Source organism: Chrysochloris asiatica, unplaced genomic scaffold, assembly GCF_000296735.1.
Source record: "Chrysochloris asiatica unplaced genomic scaffold, ChrAsi1.0 scaffold00197, whole genome shotgun sequence".
Taxonomy (NCBI): Eukaryota; Metazoa; Chordata; class Mammalia; order Afrosoricida; family Chrysochloridae; genus Chrysochloris; species Chrysochloris asiatica.
This window is the reverse complement of record NW_006408715.1, coordinates 348,549-375,551: the sequence shown is the minus strand read 5'-3', so window position 1 is coordinate 375,551 and position 27,003 is coordinate 348,549. Positions and strand designations below refer to the sequence as shown.

At 42.5% G+C, this 27,003-nt stretch overlaps 1 protein-coding gene and 1 pseudogene across 1 annotated transcript in view; one reads left to right on the top strand and one right to left on the bottom strand.

Moving 5' to 3' along the window:
* LOC102831165 overlaps positions 1 to 535 on the top strand; it is a 3,748-nt pseudogene extending 3,213 nt beyond the window's left edge.
* Positions 1 to 27,003, bottom strand: part of TET3 (tet methylcytosine dioxygenase 3) — a 161,295-nt gene that overhangs the window by 100,862 nt on the left and 33,430 nt on the right. The gene's annotated exons all lie outside the window — the stretch shown is intronic.

Below are 27,003 nucleotides of genomic sequence, written 5' to 3'. Positions count from 1 at the left end.
AAACTTTGTCTCTCATACTTTGGACATATTGTCAGGAGGGAACAGTCGCTGGAGAAGGACATCATGTTTGGTAAGATGGAGGGTCAGAGAGAAAAAGGAAACCCCCAATGAGATGGATTGGCCAGGTGGCAGCATCGATAGACTCAAGCGTGGCAACAGTAGTGAGGTTGGCCCAGGATCTGACATTGTCTCGTTCTGCTGTGCATAAGGTTGTTATGAGCCTGTGCTGACTCGATGGCACCTAACAACAACAAGAAGAGGCACTGACAACAGAGTGCAGAGAAGATTGAAGGGCCACATCTTAATAATCAACACTGGTTATAGGAGAAACAAGAAAACAAAACACATGCCGCCCAGTGGCTTCCATGCGTTCCTGGTCCACAATGTCAAAGCTGCTGTGCAACAAATCTCACTGTGCAGAGATGCTCATAGCGTTTCCTCCAAGGACCAGAACGCTATCGTGGAAAGAGCAGCCCAGCTGGCCATCAGAGTCACCAATCCCAGTGCCAGGCTGTGCAGCGAAGAAAATGAATAGACAGCCTGTTTGCAAGCTTTATTTGTGCTAAATAAATCCATAAAAGTGCAAAATAGAAAAATCATATTAAATTGAGCATACAGGGTTTGAAACAGACGGCTAAAGTGATACTAGTCCCAGACTGTCAAACACAGCCATCATGTGTTCTACAGCAGTGGTGGGAAGCTAGGGTTTGGGACTGAACTTAGGAAGAGAGCAGAAACCCCAGCCCGCTGTTCCCGTTTCATCCTCATCACTGCCCATGTTATGGCTACAAAAGAACCTTAGGATTTCCCAATAGACCATGCTCTCTGATGCTACCCAGCTGTTTTGCACATGTAGTTCTCATTGCATGAAACGCCATTCCCAGCCTCTGAGACCACTCCAGCTTATCTTTCAATCACCAGCTCCACGAACTACTTGGCATAATTATCTGTAGTACCTTCCTTGTACATGCCTCTATTTGGACCTACTACACATGCCATGCCACTACGTTTGTCCAAGCAGCTGCCACCTCCACCAGGCAGCAGTTTGTTCAAGGCAATGTCCAAATTTTAATGACTTCTGTGCCTCCTGCCATAGCTAGTACAGTAACACACTCTCAGTTGAATGAGTTGCCATTGCTTTCTGGGATTTTGGCCATGGAACAAACACGCCTTTCTCTGACCCTGATGGAAGCTTACCTTTCAAACATTTAAGAATGTGGCTGATCACCCAGCACTCCCTCCCTTCCTTCACAGAAATCTAAATCACTGTGGATGCAAATGCTACAAAAGCTGAATTGGTCAAAGTGTACAAGTTCAAATATGAAAGACAGAAAGAATGTGCACAATCAAGAAGAAACACGAGAGAGCAGCATGGATTTATACAACCACTGTCAGGAAGATGAATACTGCATGAGCTGACGCTTCCCCAAAATGGTCAAGACAACTAAAAAGGATTAAAAAGTTATTTTGGTGTGTGAACAAGGACAGGGATAGGCTAGGCGCCTTCTCTTGTGCCTCTGAATTGCCTGGAAAGGAAAATACTCTTCAGACCAAAAAGAAAAAAAGAAGATTGGATATAGATAGGAGAAAACTGAAGCCAGGATGGGTGGGGGAGGTCTAAGAAACCCTAAAAGGGCTCTAGTTTCAATGTCAGGGAATCCCACTGATGCATTACTCAACATCTGCTGGAAATCCTGGAGGAAACTTGCCATCTGGTGAAGGTGCCAGCAAGCAAGAAAAAGGCAAGAGTCATTCCCAACTTTTACTCCTTTTAAGACCGGCCCTAGGTAAGATTCCTGAATGTATAACTAAAGGAACCCCAAGGAGTCAAGTTCAAGGGAAAATTAGCAACACCCAACTAATCTTAGTGCTTTGTGTCAAGTGGACATTGGACTACCACATGGGATCACCATGGCTGGCCTAACACAAACTAGAAGTGACCATACAATTGCCCCAGAATGGTACAAATGATTAAAGCTTTTAACTGAAAGATTGGAGGTTTGAACCTACCCAGAGATACCCTGCAAAAAAAATGGTCTGGTGATCTACTTCTGGAAAATCAGCCATGGCACACAAAGGGATGCCATAAATTGAAATCAAGTTGGTGAGAACTGATTTCCACCACCTGTCAGTTTATCATATTGTGGTGACTTGTAAGTCACTATGAAGACAGAACTATGCCACTGTGTTTCAAATATCAGCAGGGAGACTCATAGTGAACAGTTTTAAAGGAGCTTCCAGAAATAAGAGGCTAGGAAGAAAAGACTTGGAGATCTGTATCTGAAAATTAGCCAAAGAAAACCTCAAGGCTTACAACAGAACACTGCCTGATTTGCATGGGACATGACGAAACCAAGAGGGATCGATCACTAGAAGTGAATATCATTATTTGGTAAAGGTGAGGATCAGTGAGGGCAAGGGTAACCCTCAAGGAGATTAACTGGCACATTAACTCAATGATGAACTTGAACAAACAGCAGACTGTGAGGACAATACAGGACCAGGCAGCAGCATTTCGTTCTGCTACACTTAAGGCTGCCTCAGCCAGAGCTGACTCAATAACAGCTAACAACAACCAAACAGTTTTGGAGTTGTTGTGTTGCTAGTATTAAAATGTCAAGAAATTTTATATGAATCTCAGATTTCCCTAAAGGTCCATCCTTCCACCTGGTAAATTTATACAGAACTGAACAGTTGCTGCTATTTGCCCAGGATACAAGCTGTTCCTGCTCAGCACAGCTTACCACTCCACACTGGCTTCTTGAAACCAAGGTCAAGGGTCAGGTATTATTTATTAATCACCTGAATTAATTATCACCTCATTCACTTGTGTTAACTGTCAAGCCCCTGTAGGCATCTGAATTTGCAAGTCAGGCTATAGATGCTCAAGTGCCACTAGGTCTGCTCCAATCCCTCTGAGGACTGCTGGGAGCTGGAGGCTGGAAGGGCTGCTTGCTGCTGGCGGGATGACCTAAGAGTACTAAGTGATGCATTCACAGGGGAGGGGAGAGTCTTTATTGGTGGTCGGAACTGTCTGCTCAACATATTAATCAATAAAGATATAAAAGAAACACTTTTCAAGTAGGCAGATGTTAAAAACAGGAAGAAAAAAGCTCTGCTGAGTGATAGGACTAGGTGCTAAAAGGTCAATAGTCTGGAGAGAAAAAGGTCCTAACAGAACAAATAGGGTCCTGTGCTAAGGCTCCAACCCATATCTGTGCAAATTACAGATCAGAGAGGCACATAAAACTGTCAGCAATGCACACAGCAATGTCTTAAGTTCTAGGAGGGGGGAAAAGACCTGAAGACATTGGCAGTTCAGTGTAGAATTCTCGCCTTCTACATGGAGTTCCAGACTGTGGAAATCAACTTAGAAGATTGCCACCAATATTTATAAAAAGCAAAAAAAGTATTAGTACATCTAGTACAGGATCCAACTCACCCAGGTACCAGATCCTAGGCCCCATTCTAAACACGAGCTCTTTCTAGTCTGTCTTCCTGAATCTCACCCATCTGGCCTCAAAACCACCCCCTCCTGATAAAGTTTTCCTTGGCCAGTCCTACTCTCTATGGGGTCTGTACCAGATTTTAGGCATGCACTGTGGACAGACACCTTGTGTTTCGGGAAGCCTTTCCTAATTGTATGACCTACTACACTGTAAGCTCCTTGGGGACAGACCGTATTCAGTGTATGTTCAGAAAGATCTGCTGTTGCTTCCTGCTGAGGCAGCTGGTGGGTACAAGCCTGCATCTCTGTTCCAACACAACGGGAACCAGCCTGTGGAAGCTCTAGACAGTTAGTGGACTCTGCTCTGTTAAGGCACCTGTCACACAGCACATACAGAAGCATCTGCAGAAGTTGCTAAGCCGTATCTATCAGGAATGCCTGGACACAAAGAACAACTTACCTAGGAATAGCCTGACCCACGTCCTCCACTGAGAGCCCATATAAAGTGGTGCTGCTGTCCTTTCTTACAGTCACCTTTCAGGGACAAAACCTCTTCCTGTCCTCAAGAGGACCCTCACCCAACCTGCATCAATCTCTCACAGCCTCACAGTGTCATTGAGGGCTCAGTTTTCCCCAGGTTGGGGACAGCAGGAATGTGTTACTAAAAGATTGAGGGGCAGTGAATATTACTCAGAAAATACCCTTCTAAAATGCCAGAAGAGCCCTAGCCCCTCATCCTGAGGCATGCATCCTCACTGCTGCTCCAAGGCATAACTCTCACCTTTGGAAGACTCGGCCTCTAATCATGTCACCCTACACCTTACCCGGTTTGGACTTCAAGTCTCCATCCGCCTCCTCTTCTATAACCAACTCTCTTCTCATAGCCCCACACCTGTGGCCCCACAACTGCAAATATTCAACAATGACTCTCCAGGTGGGCCTGGGGATGCCCCCAAATACTTCATATGGTCTACAAGGCAGTGATATGCGCAGGAATGATACCAAAGTCTTTTCTGACTCTCAAAGTAAAAACAGATCAAATTAGATCAACAATTCTCCATTAAAGGAAAGAGAAGGGAGGAGGGGAGGAGAAAGAATATTATCTTTAGAGATCAAAATCCTCATTGGCTATGAAGTCCCTCTAGGGCGTATAGGAAAGAAGAAGTAAGAAGAGGAAGGGAGTACAGAGGCCTGTTCTGCTCACCATAGAGAAGACACACATGGTGTAATACATATGTTCTGAAGAAACAAATGGTATAGAAAACATAAGAAGTCCAAAAAGATGCTCTCAGACAGAGTAAGTAGTTCTCTCATCAACCTTCACGATGGCCACTGGCCTGGAGGGAGAACCCACCTCCAGAGAAGAATGTCCAAGAACAAGTTCTCATGGGACCCAACATGGTGGGAGCTGTGCCCCACCCAGTGGCTAGTAAAGCTCATCCACCACTTTCCCAAGCACATACACCAACCACTCACAGCTCCTTTGTTCCACCAGCATCTGTCAAGGGTTTCCACTTTCCGGCCCCACCCTTCCCCCAGCCCTACAGTGTAGCATCCACCCTCACACAAGGCCAACTCCTCCCCTCAAATGGAAGGCCCTACTCCCTCTAATAACACATGGGTTTTATTTATGACATTTTTAGTCTAGAGATGATCAATTATTCATCTCTTAAAAGAGGAGTCTCTCCTCCTGGGATTCGCTGATGAAACAAATCTATGAATGTACAAAGAGACTTTTAGGGGAGCCCTTTCAGAGCCATGTGCACACCTGCCTGTTTCTGCAGAAATAAGTGAGTGTGCATGTGTGAGTATTTGTGCCTGCATATGTATACACGTATGAGTGAATGTTGATGAGTGTGCATGCACATGAGTGAATATTATGCACATGTGACTGAATGTGTGTGAGTATGTATACATGTGAGTGAATGTGTACACATGTGACTGAATATGTGAATATGGGTACACATGTGAGTGGACATGTATACACGTGTAACTGAACTGTGAATACGTATACACATGTGACTGAATGTGTAGCTGAGAGTGAGTGTGCACTGGCTAAATTAGACCCATGTGTGCACCTTCCACATCCAAACTGGTTCTGTCTGCAGGCAGCAAACCTAGGAGGGTTGTATCTAACATCTTGAAACCATCGTGTTCTGATAGAGTGTTCTTGTGTGAGGTGGGGAGAGGTAGCTACTAGTTACTTATAGAGTTACCTGTGGTTACCTATCAATAAACCATTTCAAAATTAATGTTTTCTCTACTACAAAGCTGATCGCTCAGTGGGTGGAGTGACGCTCAGAAAAAGCTGAAATGGGGCCTAATTCCCAGGGGTTATCTTATCTGGGTGAAGACTAGGACCATGACTGTCCATGCCCGCTGACCCCAATAGTAATTAGAAAATATCCATAATACTGATGGCATATTCTTAAGACAGGCTGATTCTCATGCTAGTGACTCCCATATTCATTTATCTGATTTCATCATCACAAACTCCTACAAGGTGGGGGCTTTGCTTACAGAAATGAGGCCACTGAATAGCGAGAGGTTCAGTAATTTTCCCAAGGTCACACAACAAGCTATAGTAGCACAGACATTTTAACCACTACATAATCTTAGCCTCAGTTCAGGAAATGTAAACAAAACAAACGAGGCAATAAAAAGTTTTGAAAAAATTTATATGCACCAAAGGTTTTTCTTGAAGCATTTCAAAAGAAAAGAATTTCAAACAACCCAACTCCTGGTGTGGTACTGTAGGATAAGCACTACACTGTAAACCACAAGACTGGCGATTCACACCCACCAGCTTCTCCTTGGAAACCCCGTATAGGATCGTTATGAGTTGGACCTGACTAGATGGTGCTTAACAACAACAATAAATGCTCCAACATTAGGAGAATCGTTTAAAAAGTTACAGTATTTCTTATATGAAAACAGAATGGAGAATAAACACAAAAAAATATGCAACTTCAACAGTAATCACAGAAATGCAAAATAAGACGCAGTAAGATTTTATATTTTACACACATGTTGTTGAGTAAGTTGTTGAGTTGTTTTCAACTCTTATCGACCCTTTCTAGGGTCTGAAAGCCTCATCTTTCTTCCATGGAGCAGCTGGTGGGCTCAAACCACCAACGCTGTGGTTCACAGTCAAGTACTTATCCTACAGAGCCACCACACTGCCCATCCAACGTGTAGCAGCTAAGAACAAGAATAATTAGATTCAAATCTTGCCCCCATCATTTATTATATGTGTGACATTAAGCAAGTTAGTTTATACCTCTGTTCCATCAGTTCCCTCATCTGTAAGATAGAAGTTAAAAACAATATGTACCTCATAGGGTTAAACAATTTAATATAGGAAGAGCAATTAAAACACTACCAGATGTATTACCAAGTGCTATGAAAGGGTATTTTAGTTTAAGACCAAGTGCTGATGGGGTCTAAGAGGAACAACTTATTATGCACCACTAGCAGGAAGGCAAAATGCAACCACCACTGTAGAAGGCTAGATAATATCTTTCATCTTGAGCACGCACATACCCTTTGATTCTGCAACTCTACTCCTAGAGAAATTGTACACACGCACATCTGGACACGAACGCTCAGAGCACATTATTCGTAAAAAAATAAGTTGTGGAGATATTTTAAGAGCTCATCAGCTACAGAAAAGACAATGGCGTACTATACAGCAGTGCAAATGAATGAAGGTAACATGAAGAATGAATCTCAGAAACAACACCACAGTAAGCACAAAGAGAAAGCTTCAAAAGACAACACATGGTCTACCAATTCTACAAAGCTCAAAAAACAAAAGTAAAATTAAATGCACTATACAGGAACACATATGTATGTAATCAAAACTATTTTTTAAAAGCAATGGAATGATGAATGCAGCACACCAGGTAGTGACTACCTGTGGGGGTGAAGAAGGGGAAAGCACTGGGAAGAGGCTTCCCAGGTAGTTTCAATGTCAGCAACATTCTAGTTCTTAACTTGGGGAGAAGGTTAATAAATCTGTTTAACATATATTAACACTAGGTTCAGTATGTGGCAAATAATATGAAGAATTACAATGCATAATATTTTATCAGTAGAGGTATCAAGCCAAAAAAAAACCCATTGCTGACAATTCCAACTCAAAATAACCCTATAGGAGAGAGCAGAATTGCCCCACAGGGTTTCCAAGGCTATAATCTTTATAGAAGCAGACTGCCACATCTTTGTCCAGTGAAGAGGTTGGTGGGTTAGAACCATAGACCTTTTGGTTCACAGCCGAATACTTAACCACTACACTGGCAGGGCTCCTTTACTAAGTATTTGTTGTTGTTGGTGTTGTTCCGACTAATAGAGATGCAGTATAGGGTTTCCAACAAGTGACTGGTAAGTTGGAACCACCAACCTTGTGGTTCAAACTGACCCTGCAGTCCTGCACTTACCTGACATTGCCACACCAGAACAGCTGTTTAAAATAATAAAGAATAAGAACATATACGAACACAGAGAAATGTGCTCAATCAAAACTTGAATGTACCTATACTCATTCAACAGATGTTTCCAAGAGTTTTTCTGACAAGAGAAGCATTTATATACTTGGTTGTTGTTGTTAAGTACTGTGGAGTCAATTCCAACTCAATAGTGACGCTGCACAGGGTTTCCAAGGCTGTAAATCTTTACGGGAGCAGAACGCCCCATCTTTCTCCTGAGGAACCACTGGTAGTTTAGAACTGCTGACCTTGATGATGGCAGCCCAACTCATAACCACTACGCTACCAGAGCTCTTTAAGTGGGGAAAAAAAAAGATTCCAAGTTATCGTCCAATTTAAGTACTCAAATTGCATTACAAATGCACACCTATGCATGCTCAGAAAACACTGAGAGGAAATATACAGAAATGTATTTATCTCTGGGAGGCATAAAATAGACATATTTTCTTGTCCATTATCTCCAAAATTTATTGCATCTGTATTACTTTTTTAGTGTGGTGCTGTGGGCTAATATGTCAGACTGCAAAGTCGTTTGAACTGCAAGGTCAGTGGTTCAAGCTCACCAGCTTCTCCTTGGAAACCCAATACAGGGTCGCTATGGGTCGGAATTGACTTGATGGCACTTAACAACAACAACAACAACCCACTTGTAGTGTAGTGGTTACACACTGGGTTGCTAATCAAAAGGTCAGCAGTTTGAATCTACCAATCTCTCCATGTATAACTCCTGCAAAGATTTACAGCCTGGGAAACCCTACACAGGGTCACTGTGAGTCGGAGAGGACTCAACGGCACACCACTACCACCACCTCACCTGAAACTTTGCACAAACTATGCATGCCTACAGACATGCCTAAAAACTAGAAAGAAGCCTCAGAGAGGACTTCTGAGTGAAATTTCTTTCTGGCTACTTCTGGTTACTAGAGGGCTGTTATGTTACAACATATAACTATGTAACATAGGATGTGATAAAATTAAGTAAAGTTATTAAAAGTTTGTAGTGCTCTGGGAAAGGGAAGAGGGTCTGGTTAAGCTGGGTGGTGAGCCTGAAATTATCTGCCTCTTGATGTTCCCTAACTCACACTGGTCTGAAAGTTACCTCTGTGTTGCACACTAAAGCCCTGCAGCCCAGAGCCATGCAGCACTCTGCCCCTCTCTGAGACACCTGGTGAGCTGGGCAGGATCTGGGCAGACCTCACTTTTCCTACTCCTACTGCCAGCCTCCTCTAGATCTGCAGCCAGGGAGTAGAATCCAGTGCCCATCGGAAGCCCCTGCCTCAAGCAGCCAGTGGCGGCATGGCCAGAGACCAGCAGGGAGGAAACTGAGCCCAACCACATCTAAGGCCTGGCTCAAGGGAGCAGAGCAGCTGCCTCAGCAGCCGCCAGCACATCAGAACCAGGACATGCCGCAGAAGCAGCTTTTCAACCAGACTCAGCAAAGATCCCTCCTACAGACAGACACCAGAGCTCCCGCAGCTGTTGGAGCCATCACTTGAGTCATACCATGTCTGTCCCCAGAGCCAGAAAAGCCCCTGTCCCTTCCAGCCAGGTTGGGCATACTCCCTTCCTCAACTCTACCCACCTGACCACTCCTGTCCTGCCATTCATCTCCTATCCCTAAAAGTAAGCATTGCCAACACCATAGACCACTGACAGTTCCACGCAATTCCCCTAATGGGGCCCCAAGCCCCACAAAACTCCTGTTCAGGGAGCAAGTTAGGTGGTGGTGATGATGATGATGACAGCAGCTGCTAACACTTGAGTGCTGGATGCTCAATTCTGGGTTAAATAAGCATTCTTGTGTTTAAATGTGTTTTTGTGGTAGGCTGTCAAGTCAGTTCCAACTCACAGTGACCCTATATAGGATTTCTGAGACTATAGTGGAGTAGAAATGCCTCATCTTTCTGCCAAGGATCAGCTGGTGGATTCAAACTGCTGACCTTGTGGTTAGCAGCCCAACATATAACCCACTATATTCCACCAGGGAACCTAGGTTTAAATACATAATCTCTTTAAAGTTATTCCCAACAGTCCAACAAAACAGGTGTATCATAAACTCCACTGTAGCAGGTAAGTAACTGAAGTGCTGAGAAGTAAGCTAACTGGTGAGTGTGTAAAGTTAGGTCTAACACTTGGGGACTCCTGAGCCCATGGACAAGGACATGGCCATGGAGGGCTGGAGCTGAGAGTGAAGCGTCCAGCTGATATGAAGTGAGGGGATATGCACAAGGGCGCTCATAATTGCAGATAGTGCCCATTGGACCTAGCTTCAATGGCTGGATTTTCAGAACCTGACTAGAGGAAGGAAGGTGGGGGGAGGGGGGGAGGGATTAAGAAAACATGTGTAAATTGCTACAATCTGATGAACCTGACCTATACTTATGGATGTAGTTGCTTAAAATACCAACCGAGAGGGAAGGAGTCTTTACATCAAGTATTATTGCTATCCCCTCTGTACACATGGTTGATAGGGATGGGCAACTTAGACAATGGCTAGCTAAAATGGAGCGGGGGGCGGGGGGGGGGGGGCTGTAAAGGCACAAAGTGACTGGCTTACAAGTTTTCAAGGAGTTTAGTGTGGGGGTTGGGGGGAAGGTAGAATTCCCACAGAGTGGTTTTCATGCTGTCTAGACAGGTCTGGTGAAACGAGATAGAGACAAGACTCTCATGAGTCAATAGTGAGTAATTGTTATCATGACTAATTGAGATTGTCGCAACTGTAAAGATACAAGTTTTGTAGCAAAAAGGGGTGAGTGATCGATCTTACAGTCCCAGAGTGGAGGACCCTGGGATCATCAAAGGAGAAGAGTGGGAACGGAGTGTGGGACCCTACACCCAGAGAAGCGGTGACACCAGAGATGGAGGTGAGATGATACCATGGAGAGATGGAGCAGCTGTGGATTCTATACTCATGGAGGGAGAGGGGATGTGTGCTGGCAGCCAGGGGGCAGGCTTGCAGGGTGTGCCCTTTGGCTGTTTGAATGATTGTATATTCCTGAGTATTTTGGTTATTGTTGTTAAGTGCTGTAGAGTCGATTCCAACCCATAGTGACCCTGCATAGAGTTTTCAAGGCAGTAAATCTTTATGGGAGCAGAACGCCTCATCTTTCTCCTGTGGAATTGCTGGTAGTTTCAAACTGCTGACCTTGAGATTAGCAGCCCTATTCATAACCACTACGCTACAAGAGCTCTTTAGTGCACATCCAAACAAACAAAAAAAACAAACAAATAAAAACCAGAGAGAATAGAAGCAACTACTGTTGAATGATGAAGTATGCAAGGGAATGTAATCATTGCAATGAAACAAATACAACTGTAATCATTGCAATGACACAAATATGATAGGATGAGCATAAAACTGATGTTCCCCCCATGGGTGCCCATGGCTGCCCAGCCCATTCTTTTGGAGAACACACACACACAGTTGCAGGAGGGGGCTCAGGAATTAATGGTTTTCAGCCTCTCACTGGTACCACATCGTGTGAGTTTGGCTCCTTTCTCCAGGAATGAAAGCATACATGTTTTTCATTCAAAGGAAATAATCATGAAGTCACCGTCCAAAAATCTGAAGGAAAATAAATTGTGTGGTCTCCACCTACCAGTCATAGACCACTTTACACAGAAGGCTTGGAAACGAGAAAGGTGTAAGAGCTGCTGTCCAGGGTAGGAATTTAGAGAATACAAGCAAATTCAATTTATTCTAAACCTCAACTCTTGAGGGAATCATGCTTTTCACTGCAGTCATTGCTATCCTGGAAAATACCCAAAATTCAGGTCTTCTACATGCTCATTTAATGGTCCTTTGTACCATGTTGGAGAACACATTCTGTGCCTAAAAGTAATACTCAGCTTACTATCTCAGCATCCTCATGTGGCGCTAACCACAGGTGGTGGCTCAAACCCAGTAGCCATTCCTTGCAAACACTATTGTTGTTGTTAAATTCCATACAGTCAGCTCCGACCCATAGCAACCCTGTATAGGGTTTCCAAGGAACCACTGGTGAGTCTGAATCGCCAACCTTGTGGTTCAAACTGACTTTGCAGTCCAGCACATTAACCCACAGCGCCACACCAGAACACCTAGGAAACAAGGTTGTGATGAGGCAGAATTGACTCAATGGCATTTAACAACAACACCTACGTGTCAAGGAGTCCTGGTGGCATAGTGGGTTGTGCACTGGACTGCAAAATGCAAGGTCAAACGTTCAAATTCACCAGTCACTCTGTGGGAGAAAGATGTGGCTTTTTGCTCTGTAAAAATTTACAGCCAGTGGAAAACCCTATACAAGGTCACTATGAGTCAGAATTGACTCATTGGCATCCAACCACCACCTTGGTGTCACATTTAGGCACTGAGGATACACCAGTGAACAAGCACAGCCTCCTGCCTTGGACAGGAACTTTTTAGATGTTTGGATTTGTCTTGGGCCCCAGTGACAGACAAGTTCCTTTGGAGTACACTAAAATCTATGTGGTGACATAATTTTGTTATATACACTGTGACCCTGAATATGTGATGGAAACAATGGGAACTGATATTAACTGTGAGTTTATCTCCAAGTAAAGTTGCCCTTTATGTAATTACTGCTACAGTATCAAAGGCATACTATAAATTCATCACAGAGCCAGGGGAAAACCTATTGGATGACCCAAGAGAAAAAAATTAAAAGGTCATAAGACTACTAGAATGATAAGGCAGGCAAAGAGCTGCTTTAGTAGAAAATGCTGAGGGAAATGGGAGAACTGTGACATGGAAAACAAGGAAGCAAAAGCAATACAAAACTCCACTGCCCAGAGAATACCATGGTTGTAATGTCTATTTTTTGCTATGTTGCTGTTATGAAGTATCATCGAGTCATTTCCCACCCATAGCTACCTTGTATAGGGTTTCTGAGGAACAGCTATTGGATTTGAACTGCCGACCTTGTGCCGACCTTGGTTCAAAGTCCAGTGCTGATCCTATAGTGCCACACCAGGATGCTATGTTACATGCATTTAAATTTATAAAACTGGAATCACTAACTATATTTAGTAGTTTTTATATATACATTAAGGAGCTCTGGTAGAGCAGTGGTTATGAATTGAGCTGTGAACCACAAGGTCAGCAGTTCAAAACTACCAGCTGTTCCTCAGGAGAAAGATGAGTCTTTCTGCTCCCGTAAAGATTTACAGCCTCGGAAACCCTATGCAGGTTCGCTATGAGTCAGAACTGACTCCATGGCACATAACCACCACCATATATACATTACTGTATCATAACCATTCTTTTTATCATATTCTTTACTTGTTGTTGTTAGATGCCATCGAGTTGGTACCGACTCATAGCAACCTTATGCACAGCAGAACAAAACATTGCCCGATCCTGGGCCAGCCTCACTATTGTTGACACACTTGAGTCCATTATATTGCCACTTGGCCAATCCATCTCGTTGGGGGTCTTCAATAATTTTTCTTTAAATAACTACATTATTTTCCTTACAATGTATATTGTTGTTGCTGCTAAGTGCCATCAAGTCGATTCTGGCTCATAGCGACTATGTATAGGGTTTCCAAGGAGCAGCTACTGGTGAGCTTGAACGGCTGACCTTGCAGTTCAAACGGCTTTGCAGTCTGGCGCATTAACCCACAGCGTCACACAGAGCATACAATATTTAGTATCTGAGGTTGAATGTTAAGGTTCTCTCATATTTTTCTCCTATCTTCCAACAGCATATATTAATAGATAGGGTATGTTCTTTCCTCCTCCTGCCACCCCCATTTGTACTTGTGTTCTCCTTGAAGGCAGGGATGAAAAACTAGGCACTAAATCCAAGCTCTGGTTTGTTGAATGAGAGAATTCTATCCAATCTAAGGAGTCCTGGTGTGGCATTATAAGATAAATACTGGACTGCTAACAACAAAGTCGGTAGTTCAAGTCCACGAGATGCTCCTTGGAAATGCTACACAGGGTCACTATGAATCGGAATTGGCACTTAGTCAACAAAAACCCACCTAAAGGCTATATGTAAAACCTTGGAAGCAACAGTAGGATTTTAATCACATTAGCATTAAGTTTTCATCTCATTAGGATGAAAATTTACAAGCTATGTCTCTAATCATAGCTTGGTAGACTATCTTCTACCCTGAGATTGAAGGGCAAGCAGTGTTGGTTTGGGACTAGTTAGTATCTGCCATCCCAGACTCCTGGTGTGGCACACTGTAGGATAAGCACCAGACTGCTAACTGCAAGGTCGACAGTACATATCCACCAGCCACTCCTTGGACACCCCATATAGGGTCCCTATATAGCACTTTAACAACAACAATCTGCTGTCCTAGTGATACTAGTAACACTGGCAAGGACTTCTAAGGCCCATATAGAGAAACGTAAGACAACATAAGCATAAATCTTCATGACATGTGCTCAGTCAATGTAGCACCAAAATACAAATGACAAAAGAACAATCAAAATTTAACTTTTATGCTTCAAAGTACACCATCAAAAAAGTGGAAAACCTATGAAATGGGAGAAACATTTTCAAATCTTATTTCTGATATGGGACTTGCACCTAAAAAATATAAAGAACTTTTACAATTCAATAATTAAAAAGAAAATAACCAAAATTGAAGATAGGTATGTTCACATAAAAACCTGTATGTTCTTTGCATCATTATTCATAATAGCCCCAGAGCAGAAATGACCCAATGTCCGTAAACAGATGAACAAATAAGCAAAATAAAGTATACCCACATAATGGAAAATTTCTCAGCAGTAACAAGGAATGGAAGTATTAATACATGTTACAACACTAATGAATCTTGACAATGTTATGCTAATCTTTAAAAGTCAGATACAAAAGGCAATGTTTTCTATAATCTTTCCTTTCCTCTCCCCTCCCCCCCCCTTAAAATAGGCAACTCCATAGTGGTAGAAAGTAGATTATTATTTGTCAGGGTCTGAGAGAGCTGGGATTTCTTTCTGAGGTGATGAAAATGTTCTGGAACAAGACAGTGGCAACTGTGGCATAGTTTTGTACTAAAAAAAACCCCACTAAATTGGACACTTTAAATGGGGAGACTTTATGGTATGTGAACTTTATTTCAATAACGAAGAACTGATCAACGGATCTGATCAGACATTTCTCCAAAAAGATATACGAATGGCCAATACGGACATGAAAATATGTTCAAATTAGCTATTGTTGTTGTTGGTAAGTGCCTGACTCATATAGACCCTGTATAGGGTTTCTGAGACTTCATTTTCAAATCTTTCTCCCACGGAGGCTGATGGACTAGATCACCAACTTTGTGGTTAGCAGCCCAGTGCTTATCCTACAGAGCTGCCTCATTCCCCAAATTAGCTATTGTTGTAGTTGTTGTTAAGTGCCATCATGAGTCAGTCCCCAACTCATAGCCACCCTTTATAGGGTTTCCTAGGAGCAGCTGGTGAGTTTGAACCTCTGACCTTGTGGTTCAAACCAACTTTGCAGTTGAGTGCTTATCTTACAGAGCCACACCAGGACAAAGACATGCAAATCAAAACCACAATGAGATACTACTTTCACACCCACTAGAATGTCTATTAAGGAGCTCTGGTGGCTTAGTGGTTACGAATCAGGCTGCTAACCTCAAGGTCAGCAGTTCAAAACTACCAGCTGTTCTGCGGGAGAAAGATGAGGCTTTCTGCTCCTGTAAAGATTTACAGCCTCGGAAACCCTGTAAAGGGTTGCTATGAGTCAGAACTGACTCCACAGCACACAACCACCAACCACCAGAATATCTGTTACCAAAAACAAAAAATGAAAAATTAACAAGTGTTGGCAAGGATGTAAATGAAGTTGGAACCTTCCTACACTGCTGGTGGGAATGTAATAGTGCAGCCACTTTGGAAAAACACTCTGGCAGCTTCTCAAATGGTTAAACAGGGTTACCATATGACCCAGCAATTCAACTCTGAATATATACCGTAGAGAAATGAAACCCTATGTCCACATAAAAACTTTTACATGAATCACAACATTATTCACTAACAGTCCAAGAGTAAAAACAACTCAATGTTCATCAACAAATCAATGGATAAACAAAATGTGATATATCCACACAATGAAATATTATTCAGTCATTTAAAAAACGAAAGGTTGATACATACTACAACATGGAGGAACCTTGAAAGCATTATGCTAAATGAAAGTTGTTGTTGTTAGGTGCCATAGAGTCAGTAGCCAGTCAAAATAAAACCACATTTTGAAATGTCTCCTGGAATGGCACTGTAGGATCAGCACTGGACTACGTACCTCAGAGCTGGCAATTCAAACTCACAAGCCACTCCTCAGAAACCCTGTACGGGGTTACTATAAATTGGAACCAACTCGATGGCACTAACAGCAACATTTATATGAAACCTCCAGAATGGGCTGATCTACATAGACAGAGAGTAGATGAGTGCCTACCAGGAGTTGGGCAAGAGAGGAATGGGAGTGATTGGGTCCTGACTTTGATCTTGTGTGTTTGGGAGGTGGTGGTGGTGGTGGGGGAACAGTGGCGAAAATGTTCTAAAGTTGATTGTGGTGATAGCTGCACAGTCCTGTGGAGATACAAGGGGGTTTCAAAAAGTTGGTGGAAAATTCTAACTTTTCATTCCATTTTCCACAACCTTTTTGAACCCCCCCCCATACTATTAACCACTAAACTGCACACTTCACATGGATGAATTATAAGGCATGTGAATTATTTCTCAATAAAGTGACTTGTTTTCATTAGAGAATATAAAAGCAGGAACTGAGGGGCAAAGGGAAGACAGGAACATCAATGAGTAACACTGCTTGATAATTTTTTTCCCCTGCTGCACTGGTTACCAGGGAGACTGAAAACAAGACACCTTCATCTCAAGAAGAGTGGTGGTGGTCCATATGGAAGCCCACCTCCCACTTCACTGCCAGTTTTTTTTTTTTTTTTCCCAAAAGCACCCTTAGGGACAGAAGGAATGTTGGCAACTCCCTAGGTTCTGGGAGGAAAAGCAGAGAGAGTGAGATGAGGTCTGAAAATACATAGGGGAGAGAAGAAGATCAGCCCCAAACCAAGAAACACTAATAAAATCAACTCATCACCGAGTAGTCACAGACAACAGATAGACATGAAACGTAGCTTGGTTCAAGTGGTAAAAAAAAAAAAAGAGAGAGAGAGAGCGAGAGAAGAGGGGAGTCAGATTCAGTTTAAAAAAAAAAAATCACAGTGAGATTCAAATCATTTTGTTAAAAATGTGTTTAATATCCACAATATAAGAGGGTTCTGCTATTGAAAAATAACTTTACAGTAAATTTTCTTATCTGCCAAGCATCCCCCACTTTGTAACTAAGTGACCACACCATAATCTCAATGGCCAGGTGCTACTACACAGCTGACCAGGTGGTAACCCACTCCAGGTGACCTACTCACTCTGGGCTCAGTCTCACAACACCCAAAGTGGCACAGGAGTATTTAATACCCACACCTCCAATCCAAAGCGTCTCTCTTCCTACACAAGGCAGTGACTCTTGCTCCACAGCTCTGTTTTCAAGGGAGAGGTAGTGGCTGAGCCTGTTTCAAAGTCCCTCTCTCCCCTCAGCTATGGCTTTGATCCCAGGCCAACAGCAGGGAATGCCGTGGCTGCCATTTCAGACAAGAGGGGCAAAAGAGAAGGAAGGGCAAGAGAAGGCTGTTCCCTGCAACAGGCCCCGCCCACCTCTCTGCCCAAGGACTTGGCCTACATGAAGAGCTGGGACAGAGTCATGTCAAGTCAGAGCCTCAGCTTGCATACTGTTCCTTTGTCACCCATGGCAAGTTGTTTTACATATCTGGCCTCAAATTCCTCCTCTGTTTTTTTTTTGTTGTTGTTGTTTAAAACAAAAACAAAAAATTTTGAAACTGTCAGGAAAAACAGAAGATCTGCTCCAGGTTAAAGAAGAATAAATGCACAAGATTACTGAAAACAATGTGTGTTTTGAGGGAAGGGGGGCTCTCAAACAAAGGATGTTGTGACCATTGGAAAACTTGGAATAATGTCTGTAGATAAGCCAGTATATCAATGTCACTTTCCTGAGTTTGTTAACTGCACAGTGGTTATTTATGTTATTTTCTAGAACATTTAGGCTATTTTCCAAGAAAATGATTTTGTTTTGTTTTTTTAAAGTAAGAATATTAGAAATACCAGTAAGAAAAGATATTTAATCAGAGAACTAGTTTCCAAAAAGAATCTAAGTTGTGCAGCAGTTAAGCACTTGGCTGACAACTGAAAGTTGGCAGTTTGAACCCATTAATTGTTCTGAGGGAAAAAAATGTGGCACTTTGCTTCCATAAACATTGTATCTTGGAAACCCCGTGGGCGCAGTTCTACTCTGTCTTATAGTGGCACTTGAGTTGGCACTGATGCCATGGCACTAGGTCTTCAGATGATCTAGACAGGCACCACCAAGCCTAGCAGTTAATATATTTTTCTCTATTTTGTTTTTTGAGAAAATTTACACAGCAAATTATGTTCTAATTTAACAACTTCTGCACATATTATTCAGAGGTATTAGTTACAGTGTCCAGTGTGTCAGCATTCTCACTCTTGATTGGTGTCAAATTTGTGAGACTATGGTTTGTATAGACTATTAGTCCTTTAGGCTACTTTGTTCTTTAAGTCTTTGCCTTTACTTTTTTCTCTTTTGATCCAGATGCAATGCTGTTTTTGTACAGGGTTTCCGAGGAGTAGTTGGTAGGTTTGAACCGCTGACCTTGTGGTTCGCAATCCAGTGATTATCCTACAGTGCCACATCAGAGTTGTTGTCTCTTAAATGGTCCCCTGAAAGTTTTTAAGACCCCAGCCACAACTCTCCAAGTAGGATATAGAACATTATCTTTATAAGCTGTTAGGCCACCTGACCAAGTTGCCCCCAGAGACTACAGTCCTTAGTTTTCAAAAAAGTAACCCAATCCTACGATGTGTTTGGTTATGTCTATGAAGTATCCTAACTGTGTCCCCCATGTGCTTTATTTTATATATGAATAAATATACAGCACACACATATATAGCATGTACCTACAGAAACACCCACATACATGCACCATTATATTTATGTGCTTACCTATACATCTATAAGTATATATATACCTACCTAGTAAACACAGACTTATTTTTCAGCTGTTATTTAAATTGTTGGGGTCCTGGTGTGGAGCTATGGGATAAGCACTGGACTGTAAGGTTGACAGTTAAAACCCACCAGCTGCTCCTTGGAAATCCTATAAAGGGTCATTATGAGTCAGAACTTGACAGCACTTAATAATAACATTAAAGCTATTGCAAAATTGTTATCTGTTGCTGCTTTTACCACAAAACCATCATGTATTTTTGTATACTTCTTCAAACCAAAAACTCAATGTCATTGGATCAATTCTAACTCATAATGACTGCGTAGAGCTACCCTAGAAGCTGTAATCTTTATAGGAGCAGATAGTGTCATCTTTTAGAGTAGCTGGAGGCTTTGAACTGCCGACCTTGTGTTTAGTAGCCCAATGCCACCAGGACTACTATGCACTTTTTTTTTTTTTTTTATTAACATTTTTATTATGAATTGTATGATAGTTTATACGGGAAAGCATAGGATTTACACTCATCATTTTCATTGCAATGATTACAATCTCTGTGCATCATCATTCAACAGTATTTGCTTCTTTTCCATCTGTTTTTGTTTTTGTTTTGGGGATGGGGGGCGGGGAGGGATGTACACAAAAACATGCAGGAATATATAATCATTTAAACAACCAAAGGGTAAATTGTGCAAGCCAGCCTCCTGGCTGCCTGCAAACAGTCTTTCTCTTTCCATAAGTCTAAAGTCCTCAGCTGCTCTAGCTCTCCATGTACTCCTCTCTGCCTCTATCTCTGATGTCCCTGCTTCTCTGGATAGGGTCCCACATTCCAATTGTGCTCATCTCCCTTGATGGTCCTAGGGTCCTTATTCCTGGAATGTAGGATTAACTACTAGGCCCTTTTTGTTACAAAACTTCTACCTTTACAAATGTGACAGACACAATTAGTCATGCTAACAATTACTATTGAATCATAAGAATCTTATCCCCATTTCCTTTCATCAGAGCCATCTAGAAAAGATGAAAACTATTCAGTGGGGATTCTACTTCACCCCCCACCCCTGCAAACTCTCTTAAACTCCCTGTTGAAAACTTGTAAGCCAGTCACTTCACATTATAGCCTCCCCACCCCTACATTTTAGGTAGCCAATGTCTAAGTTGCCCATCCCCATCAACCCTGTACACAAAGGGGATAGGATTGATACTTGATGTGAAGACTCCCTCCCTCTCAGTTGGTATTTTGAGCTACTATATCAAGAAGTATAGGTGAAGTTCATTAAATTATAGCAATTTACACTTGTTTCCTTTATCAAAAAAATTTTTTTAACTTCCTCTATTTGAGTTCTGATCATCAAGCCATCAAAGGTAGGTCGAATGGGTACGATTTGCAAGTTTGGGTGTTCTTGTACATCTCCCCTCACTTCCTATCAGCTGGACACTTCACTCTCAGCTCTAACCCTCTGTGGCTATTTCCTTGTCCATGGACTCAGGTGTCCCCAGGTCTCACCATACTTATCTCACTCATCTCCAGGTCGATGGGAGTCTATGAAACACAGTCAAACTCAGCCCATATTTTCATTGCTGCCTTTCCCTTACTTCCACTCACCAGTAGACCAACGTGGTCACCAGCAAGCTTACATGCCTGCTTGCATGTTCCCTTTGAATTTCGGTCTTGGAGGGGCTGGCAAACAACTTGCTTGTTCTTGTAGCAGCCAATCTGACTGCCATTTTTGTTTTGGATTTTTTCTGCTGGTCTTTCTTTCAAGAAGTATCTTCTGTTCCTCTAGCTGCTCCAGGCTGGTCAGCTTGTCCTTTTAAGCAGAAATGTCCCAACTCAGAAGGTTCTGGATGGGGCAAAGAATTCCACCAAAGGTCCCATACATTACAAATGCTCTGCAAGAAGCCTATTTCACTGGGCAAGTTCTAGAACCCCTTTTAGGTATTCCAATCAGTTCTAGACTGAAGACGGGCTTACAGCTGTCTATAATCATGTTTCCCAATATTCCTTTCTATCCCACTCAAGTGTCTATTTTACAACAGTAGGCAAGAGAAACCAATATCCTTAAGACAGTCAAGCATCTTAGTATTATTTCCCCTCTTCAGACTATGCCTAGATCCCTGTATCAAAGAGCCCTGTTGTTCCCAGGTTGAGCATGCATCACTATTTACCTCTGTCCAATGCAGTTCATGCAAGCCTGACCCAGTGTTCCCTATCTACCTTGTTCTTCCATCCCCCTCCCACTTCTTGAGTATTGCCCTCCCCAGCACCCAAACTATGATGTGACTATCCCCTACCCTATGCTGTACCGTTCCCTCCCTACCCCCATAATCAACAAAGTATTTTTTTTCTCCTTTTAGTATGGATATCTTCTCTTAAGCTTTTACAATAATGGTCTTATGCAATATCTGTCCTTTTGTGACTAATTTCACTCAGCATAATGTCCTCAAGGTTCGTCCAAGTTATGTGGTGACTTGCAGCCTCCTTGTTATTCTTCAAGGTAGCATAATATTCCATTGTGTGTATGTACAAAAGTTTGTTTATCCATTCTTCCATAGATGAGCACTTAGGTTGTCTCTAGCTTTTTGCTATTGTGAATTGTGCTGCTATGAACACTGGTGTGAATACATCTACTCATGTTATGGTTTGTATTTCTTGTGGACATATACCAAGTAGAAGAATTGCTAGGTCATAAGGTATTTCTATTTCCAACTTTCTGAGGAAGTGCCATATTGTTTTCCAGAGTGGCTGGACCATTCTGCATTCCCACCAGCAATGTAGGAGGGTCCCAGTCTCTCCCCATCCTCAACAGCATTTATTGTCCTCTGCTCTTTTGAACTTCAATGTTATTGCTGGTGTGAGATGATATCTCATTGCTGTTTGGGTTTGCATCTCTCTAATGGGAATCCTGAGGGGCTCATTTCCGGCACTATTATCTGACAGTGTTTATTCAGAAGTAGTTTATCACTCTTTTCTCCTAGTCTGTCTTTGTCTGGAAGCTCATCTGAAACCTGTCCACCATGGGTGACCCTGCTGGTATTTAATGATGGCATAGCTTTCAGAATCACAAGCAACCACAGTACGACAAACTGACAGATGAGTAGTGTTTCATTCTGCTGTGCATAGGGTCGCTATGAGTCGGTACCGACTCGATGGAACCTAACAAATGGGAGTCCTGGTGTGGTGCTGTGGGGTAATGCGGCAGACTGCAAAGCCATTTGAATTACAAGGTTGGCAGTTCAAGCTCACCAGCTTCTCCTCGGAAACCCTATACAGGGTCGCTATGGATCGGGCACTTAACAACGACAACAATGACTAATGATTGTGAACATTTCTTCATGTATTTGTTGGCTGCCCAAATCTCTTCCTTGGTAAAGTGTCTGTTCATGTCCTATGCCCATTTTTATATTGGGTTATTTGTCTTTTTGTTTTAGAGGTGTTGTAGTTTCCTATATATTTTAGAAATAAGTCCTTTATCTGATAGGTCACTGCAAAAGATTTTTACCCATTCGGTGGTCTCCCTCCTATGTACTTCTTGGCATCATCTTTTCCTTTGGTAAAGCTGTGCTGTCTTCATCCTTATTCAGTATTGCCTGACCTACCACCAACACTAACAATGTTTACAATCTAGTAAGTGATTTTCACACCCTCTCTCTCCCATCCCTGGTAACCACAGAAGAATATTGCTTTCTGTATGTATATCTAGTCTTGATTTTTATAATTAATAGTGATATCATACAGTATTTATCCTTTTGTGATTGGCTTAGTTCACTGAACATGTCCTTCAAATTCATCCTTGATATAGCATATTTTGAGAATTCATTATTTTTATGGTTGAATAGTACTCCATTGTGTGTATTTATCTATTCATCTGTTGATAAGTAATTATGTTGTTTATACCTTTTTGCTACTGTGAATAGTACTACAGTGAACAGGCTGTTGCTGTTGTTTAGTGATGCCCAGTTGGTTCAGACTCAGTGACCCTGTACAGAGTTTCAAGCAGCAGCTAGTGGGTTTGAAATACTGGCCTTGTGCATTTATCTGTTCATGTCTAGTTTTAGTTCTCTAGGATATATATCAAAGTGGATGATCATAGGGTATTTCCATTTCTAGCTTTTTGAGGAAGAGCTATACTGTTTTAAATAGCGGTTGAACCAATTTACAATCCCACAAGCAGTGGAACAGGGTTCCAATCTCCCAGACTACATAATGACAGGGCTTCAAAAAACTTGTGGAAAAATGTAATTAAAAATAATGGATTTTTTCCATGAATTTTTTAAGCCCCCTCATATTTTTTCAACTATTAAAATATGTTGATATCTTTTATTCTTTCCTTTAATTCCCCAGGCCCCTATGAGGTAAGAACCATCCTCTCTGTTTTATTGACAAAAAATCCAAGAGCTGGAAAAGGCCAAAGCACTGTCCCTAAGTCCCACAGCCAGCTATGGCCAAACTGAGACAGTCCTACAGTCTGAGATCTCTCGGATGAGGCCCAGAAAACTCTACATTCCAAGATGTTCCTCAGCTGCTAAGTCAGGTTTCAAAACTTCTAGCCCCTCGTCACTCACAGTGTAGTCCAAGGAACTATGAGAGAGCATATCAGAGCATATATGAGAGAGCATATCAGAAACACAGAATCTCAGGCTCCATCCCAGACCTGTGGCGTCAGAATCTGCACTGGAATGAATTCGCAGGTGGCTTGGATGCACCTTAAAATGTGAGACACTAACTCACCTATATCTGCTCCATCTTCTCTCAATTCCTGTTTTAAATTACACAAGACTAAAAGAATAGACCTCTGGTGCACTCCTTTCTTGATTTTAAACCATTTAGTATGTCCTTGTTCTCCTTGGTCTTGGAGACCTGGTGTGGCACTGTGGATAATTCACTGGACTGCAAGGTAAGTTTGAGATCCAAGGTCGGTGGTTTAAGTTTACCAGCCGCTTCTCGGAAACCCTATAGAGTCTCTTTGAGTTGGAACCGCCCCAATGGCACTTAACAACAACAATACCCAGTCTTCACAATGGTATCCATAGCTTGCCGTAATTCACACAGTCAAAAGCCTTTGCATAGTCAAACATCTTTCTGGTATTCTCTGCTTTCAATGATAGCCCTAGTTCCATGTCCTCTTCTGAATCTGGCTTGAATTTCTGACAGTTTTATGTTGATGTACTTGCTGCAGGCATTTTTTAGTTATCTCCTGAAAAATTTTACTTGTATGTGATATTAATGATATTGTTTGATTATGTCCACGTTCGTTAGGTAACCTCTTTTTGGAATGGGCAGAAATATGAACATCTTCCAGTTGGCCAGGTAGCTAGCATCCAAATTTATTGGCATAGATGAGTGAGTGCTTCCAAAATTCTACTTGTATGTGATATTAAACTAACCTTAAGGTCCAGTGTCCATCCTATGGAGCCATACCAGTACTTCTTAAATTTCAATAGATATAATCGGTCAATTTCTAGAAACGAGCTAAAGTTTTTCTGCTATTGTCTATTACAAAGAATGAAAGAAAAAAAAATCAGAAGTTCATATAAGCAAGAGGAAGAAAATGAAAAGTTGTCAATAATTTAATGAATCAGAGAGCAATTCTGGTGATATTTTGGTCTTTCTAGATCAAACCTATTTTTCCCCCTATGGTAAAAGTCTTTCTTCATTGGCAGCTTTCCAGAATACATGTTTATTATAAAATTTATTTTTTTGATTGGTATATAAAATACTTGATTTGCAAATCTCTTGTTTACTTGTGTTTTCTTCTTTTGTGAGCATCCTTTTATTTCTTTTGCCTGTGTTTTTGGTGTGGTTTTCTTATTATTTCCAACACCCCAAAACAAATAATGATCTGATTTATAAAGATACTGCTAGTAAAAGGGAAAGAAAAAAAATTCAACTTGCTTTAGGATCAACTTACAAAGGAATCCCAGATCCCACCCAAGGATCACTGTCTGTCTATCTGTGGAGGGGATTTTGATACAGGTGGTCTGTGAACAATCCTTGTGAACCCCTCCCAATGATCTCATGGAGGGGAGGGTGGGTCCAGAAAGGAGGAAAGCAGCAATGGTTCAGAAACTGGCTGACCTCAGGGCTGTCAGGGAACAGCAGTCTCTCTCTGGGTCCCATGTATGTTCACAGACCTGACTGGTCTGTGGTCAGGGACCCCACTCTTTGAAAGAGGAGCAACAAAGAGAAGGGAGGAAAGGAGAGGAAAAGATTTTCTCCAACAGGTGGACAGAAATCCTGAGCAGTCCGGCACGGCAGCCTCACTGACGGAATCCGCTCTCTGGGAGAAGGCATTTGGAACGACTCCATAGGTTCATGGAGGTCCATCTGTCAGAGTTTCTGTTCAGCACCCTGAGAGGGAGGCTCCTCCAAAGCTGGCAGAGGTACAGCCATGGCTGCCAGGAGGGGCCTGAGGGCTTGGCATCATGCAGGCAGGGCCCAGTGCAACCTTCTTCAACCCTCTGACCACGTGGGCATGGGGAGACAGAGTAGCAGAGTAGACCCCAATGGGGTAGGGGTGAGGCCAGATCAGTTAATTTTCACCTCGCTCTGCAACTCCCAACATCTCCTGAGTGTACCCTTGGTTCCACTGTTTGCTAGGGGATTAAAACAAATTAACAAAGGAGTGCGAGAAAGTGTTTCTAGTATTTTCCTTGCCAGCATCTAGGATGAATGACAGGGAGGTGGGGTGTGCAGACCACCCACTAAATAGTAAAAGTCCACAGCTGCCATCAAACAACCGCTGACACACTGAACTACATGCACACCATGACACAGTGATTGGAAAGCGGCTCACATCCGACCTCTAATTGAAATTTCTGCTACACATACAAGCCAAGAGGATTCTTCCCTCCCTTCTTTTTATGCAGGTCAAGAGGCAGAAATTCTGAATCCCCAAACCACAAAGGCAGGGGATCTCCCAGCTTCTAGTCTGTAGTCTCACGTCTCAGGGCTAAAGGGTCCCTTGGCTCATGGGTCTTGGACCCTTGATGGGGGCAAATACACATCTCCATTTCTACCCCAGTTCTCGAGACAGTAGACACCAAGCTGGGACCTGAGGTTCTGCAAAGACCCCCCAAGAGGGAAAGCAGCAGGCATTCATAGATACCTTAAGGTTTCTGAGGCTGTATCTTTACAGGAGCAGTCAGCCTCAACTTTCTCCTACAGAGAACTTCTGACCTTGGGGTTAACAGCCCAATGCCTTAACTCATGCCTAATTCACAACACTGCCAGGCTCCTTGTTGATTCCCCAATTACAAACAAAAGCGTAAAATGCAAACACAATGGGAAGCATGAGCACACTGGTATGAGTAAGCTTCATCTTGAAACCACTTGGGGCCCAGAACAGATTGAGGAAAGGCAGTAAGGGAGGGAAAAAATTGCTGTTAAAAAGGAGATGCCCTAGCATCAGATGTGGAGACAACTGTATCTTAACTCCAAACAGAACTTGACATTAGTCTGTATTCTATGCTACCTTCAGGTGTTTGGGAACAAGAAGGCAGGTCTTACTAGCTAGTGCTAATGAGGGTTAATGACAGGTGGGCTGTGGGCTCCAGAGTAATTATGAGGTATGAATTCTCCATATGGGAAAATAGTCCAGGACATTTTGCTCTGCCAACTGGGCGGGCACCCTATCTGAGTGATCGACTCATTGCCTCAAGGCTTGGTTCCCCACGTTGGACCAGACTGTCACACAATGAAGAGGCAGGGGAAGCTCACTGTTTCTCTCAACTGGATTCCACACGTGTTTATTAAAGGGGTTTACTGTCTGTTAGGCTTTGTGCCAGAGTCGTGGTGTGGTGCTGTAAGAAAAGCACTGGACTGCTAACCGCAAGGTTCATGGTTCAAATCCACCAGTTGCTCCTTGGAAACCTATACAGGGTTGCTATGGGTCAGAACCAGCCCGATGGCACTTAACAACAAATAGGCTTTGTGCCAGTACTTGGGGGCAACAAACTGACTAAGAGAGGCACCCTCAACAC